The sequence below is a fragment of the Pollicipes pollicipes genome, unplaced genomic scaffold, assembly GCF_011947565.3.
Source record: "Pollicipes pollicipes isolate AB1234 unplaced genomic scaffold, Ppol_2.1 Scaffold_4740;HRSCAF=5597_pilon_pilon_pilon, whole genome shotgun sequence".
Classification (NCBI taxonomy): domain Eukaryota; kingdom Metazoa; phylum Arthropoda; class Thecostraca; order Pollicipedomorpha; family Pollicipedidae; genus Pollicipes; species Pollicipes pollicipes.
The window spans coordinates 18,619,864-18,626,832 of record NW_023596545.1 but is presented as its reverse complement, the minus strand read 5'-3'; the positions used below and the strand labels follow the sequence as shown (position 1 = coordinate 18,626,832).

Below are 6,969 nucleotides of genomic sequence, written 5' to 3'. Positions count from 1 at the left end.
CCTGTTTCACGCTATGCGCAGGCATCGGCTTCGCGTCCGCTTCGCTTAGGCATCGGCTTCGCGTAGCACGGGACAAGACATCCTTCCGTCTAATGGAGTTTCCTTCCGCCTGACAGATATGCTGCCCCGCTTGACATGAAAGACGCCGGCGCAGTGCGTCTTCCACGCTTTCGCCTGTCACGCGCACTGTTTCGCTTATCGCAAAAACATTCCTAAGTAGCCATCTGAGAACGAGCCAGATTTGCGAGCCATGTTTGCTGGGCATGTTTCGACACTCGTCAATCACTGACCATTTGTACGCGGTCGGCCGTCCGATTTCTGCCTCCACCGGCTGTGAACCACGTGTCGGGTATTCTTAGTCACTCCCAGCAGAGGCGGAGATGAACGGAATCAGTCCCGGACCACGCCGCCCCGATTCCAGCGGTCCGTCCAGGCTCCCTTGGGGGAGAGAGCTTTAGTCCAGCCAAACGGACAGCACGCAGCTGAGCAAACAAACAAACGGACATGCATCCGGAGAGAGGGAGGGGGTTGTGTCTTTCCCGAGGGAAGAAGCTCTTTCGTTGGTTCATACGTTTTATCACCTTTCATTTTCAGCTGCGTTACGTCATTATCTGCCGTCACCACATCATTTTCATTACCATTTCACTTTTTTGCTGATAAAATTGGCATACACATATTTTGTGCAGACTAAGCCTTCCATAATTTCTATAAGAATACCTGTTGCGAAGAGATTACGGAGAATGTCTCACTATAGCACGAGCACGACAAATGACACTGCGTATTCCTGCGAACTCCAACAATTCGCTTTTTAAGCTCGCGCATAGTACTTAATTACTGGAATAGTACGTGTCTGAAAGCTGCCCCTGTCGTAAGTCATTAAACATATCTAATTTCCAAGCTAATCTCCGTCCATATGTAGCATTCTTGATATATATATATATATATATATATATATATATATATATATATATATATATAGTGTGTGTTTACGTTTTGAACCATTAGCTCGTTGTTAATTTTAAGCCAGACTGCTCTTTAAAGGTGTTTTTGAGACGTGTATGAGACGTTATATATATATATATATATATATATATATATATATTTATATTTATTTATTTGTTTGCATAATTGCATGAAACACATGCTATGAGGTGTATATGGCTCAAGACAAGCCGCAGGGTTAGACTGGTCAACAACCTATCAATCCAAATGATGTCGCCGCTTGCATGCTTGCTTGATGCTTGCATGCAAACTTAGCATGACGCTAAGTTTGCTCACTCCCCCACCCTCACCCGAGGGCTTTTCTCACGGCAGTGCTTAACAGCATTAATCGACTTTAGAAACGCCCATTTCCCACAAAAATAGCAGCTTTTCAAATGGTCCCACAATGAACGGCATCCAAAAAGAGTACATCAGAAATTAACCGGAACTAAAAAACCCTTTCGTGAAGAATATATTGCTGAGCATGGGATGAAAGTCCGATGCTGGGGATTTATTTCAAACATGCAATGCAAATCTACATCTTCCTATGAGCAGGAACGTCTAAAGCCCTTGTTCTTTTTTAGGGGGCCGGGTATTGCGATTCCGTGTGCCGAAATTGCCCAGCCTCCGGTATGCAAGGTAATAGTTATATGATAATATATAGCAAACCTCTGCACATATTAAGAGAACACACCACGTTCAAAGACAGTGTTGATGTTTGCGGCTGAACAAATTCAACTAAAATTTACATTAATAAAGAAATCGTTCGTGAAAGACTTAATATGGATATTTGTATGAGACACTAGCAAGCAAAACATTTGACAACGCACCATTGTAAACTGCGTGCCGCGAGATTTTGGCTATAAAACGCAGCAAAGACACGGCTGCACTGCTTAGAAAACACCTACAACGTTTGTTAACTCAAAGTATTTCAGCGCAGCTTTGATTTCTGATAACGGCCCATGGAAAATACAAATGTTTCTGTATATGTGTGGGATGACTGCTGCATGAACTGTCGTATTCATCCCAGTCATCTTTAACTCAGCTCGCCTTACACAACCTCAAATTATTTCCTCAACCGCTCCGAGCGTATGCACAACAGCGCCTGTCGGTGGCAAGCGGGTGGGCCTCCCTGCATCCGCACGTGCCTCCCCGGTGGGCAGACGGCGGACCTGCCCGCACCCCGCACATGCTACCCCGGTGGGCAGACGGCGGGCCTGCCCGCACCACGCACGTGCCGCCACGGTGGGCAGACGGCGGACCTCTCCACACCCCGCCCGCGCCGCCCCGGTGGGCAGACGGCGACACTGCCCGCACCGCGCACGTGCCGCCCCGGTGGGCAGAAGGCGGACCTCTCCACACCCCGCCCGCGTCGCCCCTGCTGCCTCGATGAGCGGGACGGGCGGAGCTGGCACGGTCCCAGCGCCGGCGCCACGCTGCAGACAGCCGCGCCTTCGGCTAGTCGGCCGGTGCAGCAGGCGGGGGCGGCCGGTGACCCAGACCGGTGACGTCACAGGCCGGCCGGCGGCGTGCTATCTAGGCCGGCGGTTTTCATTACGCCGACGGGTTAAGCCGCCACAAAATCCGGGCGTCACGCTGCTGGGGAACGGGGCGTGGCGCACAGGTGCCAGCCACCCAGACATCCTGTCTGTCCATACGGCCCCCGCATAACGGCGATAAAGGGTCATCAGGACGAGCTGGGCAGTTTGAAGTGAGAGTGGAGAGGGGTGAGAGTGAGAGAGAGGCAGTGAGGACAAGAACGAGAGAGAGAGAGAGAGAGAGAGAGAGAGAGAGAGAGAGAGAGAGAGAGAGAGAGGAGAGAAGAGAGAGAGAGGAGAGAGAGAGAGAGAGAGAGAGAGAGAGAGAGAGAGAGAGAGAGAGAGAGAGAGAGAGGAGAGAGAGAGAGAGAGAGAGAGAGAGAGAGAGAGGAGAGAAGAGAGAGAGAGAGAGAAGAGAGAGAGAGAGAGAGAGAGGAGAGAGAGAGAGAGAGAGAGGAGAGAGAGAGAGAGAGAGAGAGAGAGAGAGAGAGAGAGAGAGAAGGAGAGAGAGAGAGAGAGAGAGAGAGAGAGGAAGGAGAGAGGAGAGAGGAAGAAGAAGAGAAGAGAGAGAGAAGAGAGAGAGAGAGAGAGAGAAGAGAGAGAGAGAAGAGAGAGAGAGAGAGAGAGAGAGAGGAGAGAGAGAGAGAGAGAGAGAGAGAGGAGGGAAAAGGAGCGAACGGTGACGGCTGAATGTCATCCGTAGATTGATTCTAGGTGTGATAGATGCGACCGTAGAAGCAGAGAGCAACAAGCAGACTGGAGCCCGCGGGCCCGAGCCCGCCCCATTGGACATTACGACGTGCCCGCCAAAGCCAACCGCCACCAGCCACAGCCATCAGCGCCATCAGCCGTGAGTAGCGAGCACAGCCGCCGCCACGGCTGACTGCACCATTCCTTCGGCCGCTCCGTGGGGGATTTTTCACGCGTTCCGCGGATTCCTTCGGCGCCGCCGACTGCGCTGAGGCTCGCTCGCAAATCGGGCGTCAAGCCGGGCGGCGCCGGCCCGCTGAGAAATAGCAAACACACTGGGCTTTGTTCCCGCCTCGCGCGGCCCTCCTCGTTTGTACGACAACAGCATGTATCAGGGGATGGCACACACGAATGAATGCGCAGCGATGAGACATGGTCAAATATTGCACCACAGACAGCCGCCACATATCGTAACAAATTTTGTATAAAATACACTCACACCGCAACACCAGTGCTCGTAATAAACCACCGAGGATCTTGACAGCCGATCGGCCAACTGACGCCGATAGCCCGTACATTCGCCAGCCGCCGCCCGCCACTGGCAACGAACGCATGACGTCATCGTGGTGACCAACGGCGATCGGCGCGTCTGGTCAGCCGTCGGCTGCTGGCGGCGCTCGCCGGCCGCCGCTCATCGCTCTCGACGCTGATAAGTCGCGACCGTTTTTCATGCGGTCCTTATCACCGTCCGCGAGGTGCGGTCGCCTGATCACGGCCGCAGTCGCCGTTCGACGCCGGTTATTTTCAGCGGGGAACAAATATTAATTTGGCGCCGACCGTGCTCCTATTTTGGCGTGCTGCGATGGCAGCCGTTTGACGAATAGCCGGCGGCAGTGGCGGCAGCGTGACCTGGCCGGGCCGCCGCCGCCGCCCCTCGTCCGCCGGTACCGGTGCCCCTGCGCCCATCGGCGTCCGCCGCGTAACGAGCGCTCCGAAATCCGCCGGCGGCGGCGCATTTTCGCGCCAGACGGCGCCCGGTATCGGCGCCCTATCAGCGGTGGTGACAGCGGCGCGGTGGCGGCGGCGGCGCGGCGCCAGTACGCTCGGCGAGGTCGATCGCAGCCTGAAAGGCGGTCGCGCGCGTCCACTTGAAAGACTGGGCAAATACGCGGGCACTCGCGTGCGCCGGCGCCATCGGCGAGGCTGCGACCCCTGGCTAATCGGCGGCGGTGTTCACTCGCCGGTCGATGGCAGTGCCGCCGCGATCGCCGGGGGCGTGCACGGCGGTCAGCCGTCGCTGGGGCGGCGCTGGGCCGCGCCGGTCACGGCCAGCAGGCGCCGTGATTCATGAAACGGCCCACCCGGCCGGCACCGCGAATCCAACAATAACAGCAGCGGCCGGCTGAGCGGCGCTGAAGGCGCGCAAACACCCGCGCGGACGATACCGGTGTCACTTGACGGGGCGCGAAGCAGGCGGCAGCCGAGCGCCGGCGGCTGCTCTGGACCGGACGCCTGGCTGGGCCAATGTCGACGGGCGCGGGTTTAGATGCGCACTATGGTCCTTGCAACAGAGTGCGCACCATGGAATGCGTACGCCTGACTCCTGCAAGTCCATTGGCGCAGCTGCCACCGGCCGCGGTCGCATGCGTATCACAGGCGGAGCTAGAAGCAGCCGTTGCCCCAGCAGCCGCACCAGGGCACGTCCGAGCTGTCTGGCAGGCTACCGGCCTTGGTGCCACGGCTGCTGAGCGAGCCTGCGCCCTCCGAGCCGCGCCGGTCCAGCGCCAGGCTTAGCTCGCTCAGCTCCGAGTCGCGGCGCACCGAGCGCGCCCGGCGCCGTTCGATGCGCTCGGCCAGGCGCGCGCGCACCGGGTCGCCGAGCGCGCGCCGTCGCAGCGAGTCGGGCGACGGCTGAGGCGAGTCGGCCTCGCTCAGCTGGCGGCGCAGGATGCCGCCGTTAGCCTGCAGGCGAGGCTGGCGCCGCTTGGGCGGCGAGTCGGCGCCGCTCGACTCGTCGAACGCCACCGAGCCGCGCTGTTTGGACGGCGAATCGCGCGACTCCATCGACTTGGTCGGTGAGCTGTTGAGCGACCGGCTGGTCTTTCCCGGGCTGGCGCCGCCGCCGGGCGCCGCGCCGCGCCGCGGCTTGTCCGGGGAAGACTTGCTGCTGCTCTCCAGCTCGGAGGAGGAGGAAGCGGCGCCGGCAGACGGTTCGGTCGGCGCCGGCGCACCGCCCGGCAGTCGGATCCGGGGCAGGAATGGCTTGCGCGCGCGTCGCTTGGGCGTCGTGTCAACGGACGGCGGCGGCTGCAACGGCTGCGGTGGCTGCGGCGACGAGTCTTGGCCGTCACTCGTGTTTACCACCATGGAGAGGTGGGCGGGCGAGGCCGGCACGTCGCCGGGCGCCGACAGTGCGCTGCCACCGCTGCCGCGCGCCGCCGGCGCCGCCTCGGGCGCCGATCGCGGCCGGAGTTGCACCTGCAGGTGGGACGTGAAGCCCTGCTTCCGCCGCACCGTGTCCGAGCCGCTTTGCACTGGGGAGGCCGTCGGGTCGGCCGCTGACGGGCACGCACCGCTGCCGGCGAAGAAGCCGCCGCCGCCCTCCCCGCCGCTGCTCCCGCTGCCGCCGCCGCCGCCGCCGTCGTCGTGGCCGTCGCCGTCGCCGCCGTTGCTGCCGCAGCAGCCGCCGCCCTCACCGCCGACGGCGAGACGCGGGTCCGCCGAGCGAAGCGTCTGCGTCGAGTCGTTCTGCGGCGACGCCAGGCGGCACTGGTCAGGTCGAAGCGCGCAGCCCACCTCGTCCGGCGGTACGATGCGCATGGTGATCTTGTTGCCGCCAACGGTGACGTAGCGCGGCACCTTGACTCCGTCGCGCAGTTTGACGCGCAGGAAGCGGTCTCCCGTATCGACGCCCTTGTAGAACCGGCGCTCGATCTCACCGATTACCGTGCCGAAGCTGTCCATCAAAATGTGGATGCTGCCGTCGCTAATGTAGTGAGGCACGCCGGCCATCATGACCACCGCCGAATCGTACGTGATGTCGACTAGCGTCAAGGGCACACCCGCGCACTGTGAAACCCGAGCCGAGCAGCATAAGCAGGCTAGCCCGGCTGCCCAGGCAAACATAGGCCGTGTCACTCACCACGCGCACGCCGCGCACCTCGCACAGGTTCGAGTCGAACTGGCGTTCGAGCTCGTCGATCACGTGCGGTGCGCTCAAGCCGCGCAGCGCCGCGTGCTGCCGCGTCGAGAACATCACCGTGTTGGGCTCCACGCAGTTGATGCGCACGAGCGTCGCCTGCTGCGCCACGTAGCGCGCCACACTACCGTCCGACGCGCTGGAGCGAGCTGTGGCGTCGCTGCTGCAGCGCGAGTGCGCCGAGCTCGGCTCGCCGACGCACACCACCGAGTCGCGCCGGAACGTCACCGTTCGCGAGCCGTCGGCGGCCGTGGCAGCCGTCAGCTGGCTCTGCGTCACCACCACGCCGGCGGCCGGCGCCGGCGGCGGTCCGGCCGGCTCCGGCCTCCGCAGCATCCCGGCGCCAAGTGAGCCGTCCGCGGTGCGGACGCCGGCCGGCGCGCGCGCGCCCGCGCCGACACAGTGCTTATCGCGCTCCGCATGGAAGCTATGCACAATATCCATTAGTTGGTCCAAATTGAAGTGCTTGGTGGGCGAGAAGAATTCGTCCGGGTCTGGCAGGCCGTCGGGGCTGGAGGACGGAATGTCCGGAATGGTGATTGGCGGCCGGTCGGGCACTAG

The 6,969-nt window shown here is 60.6% G+C and overlaps 1 pseudogene; it reads right to left on the bottom strand.

The window, feature by feature from the left end:
• Window positions 1–4,871: 4,871 nt before the first annotated feature.
• Window positions 4,872–6,652, bottom strand: LOC119098019 (uncharacterized; annotated as a pseudogene).
• Window positions 6,653–6,969: the final 317 nt, after the last annotated feature.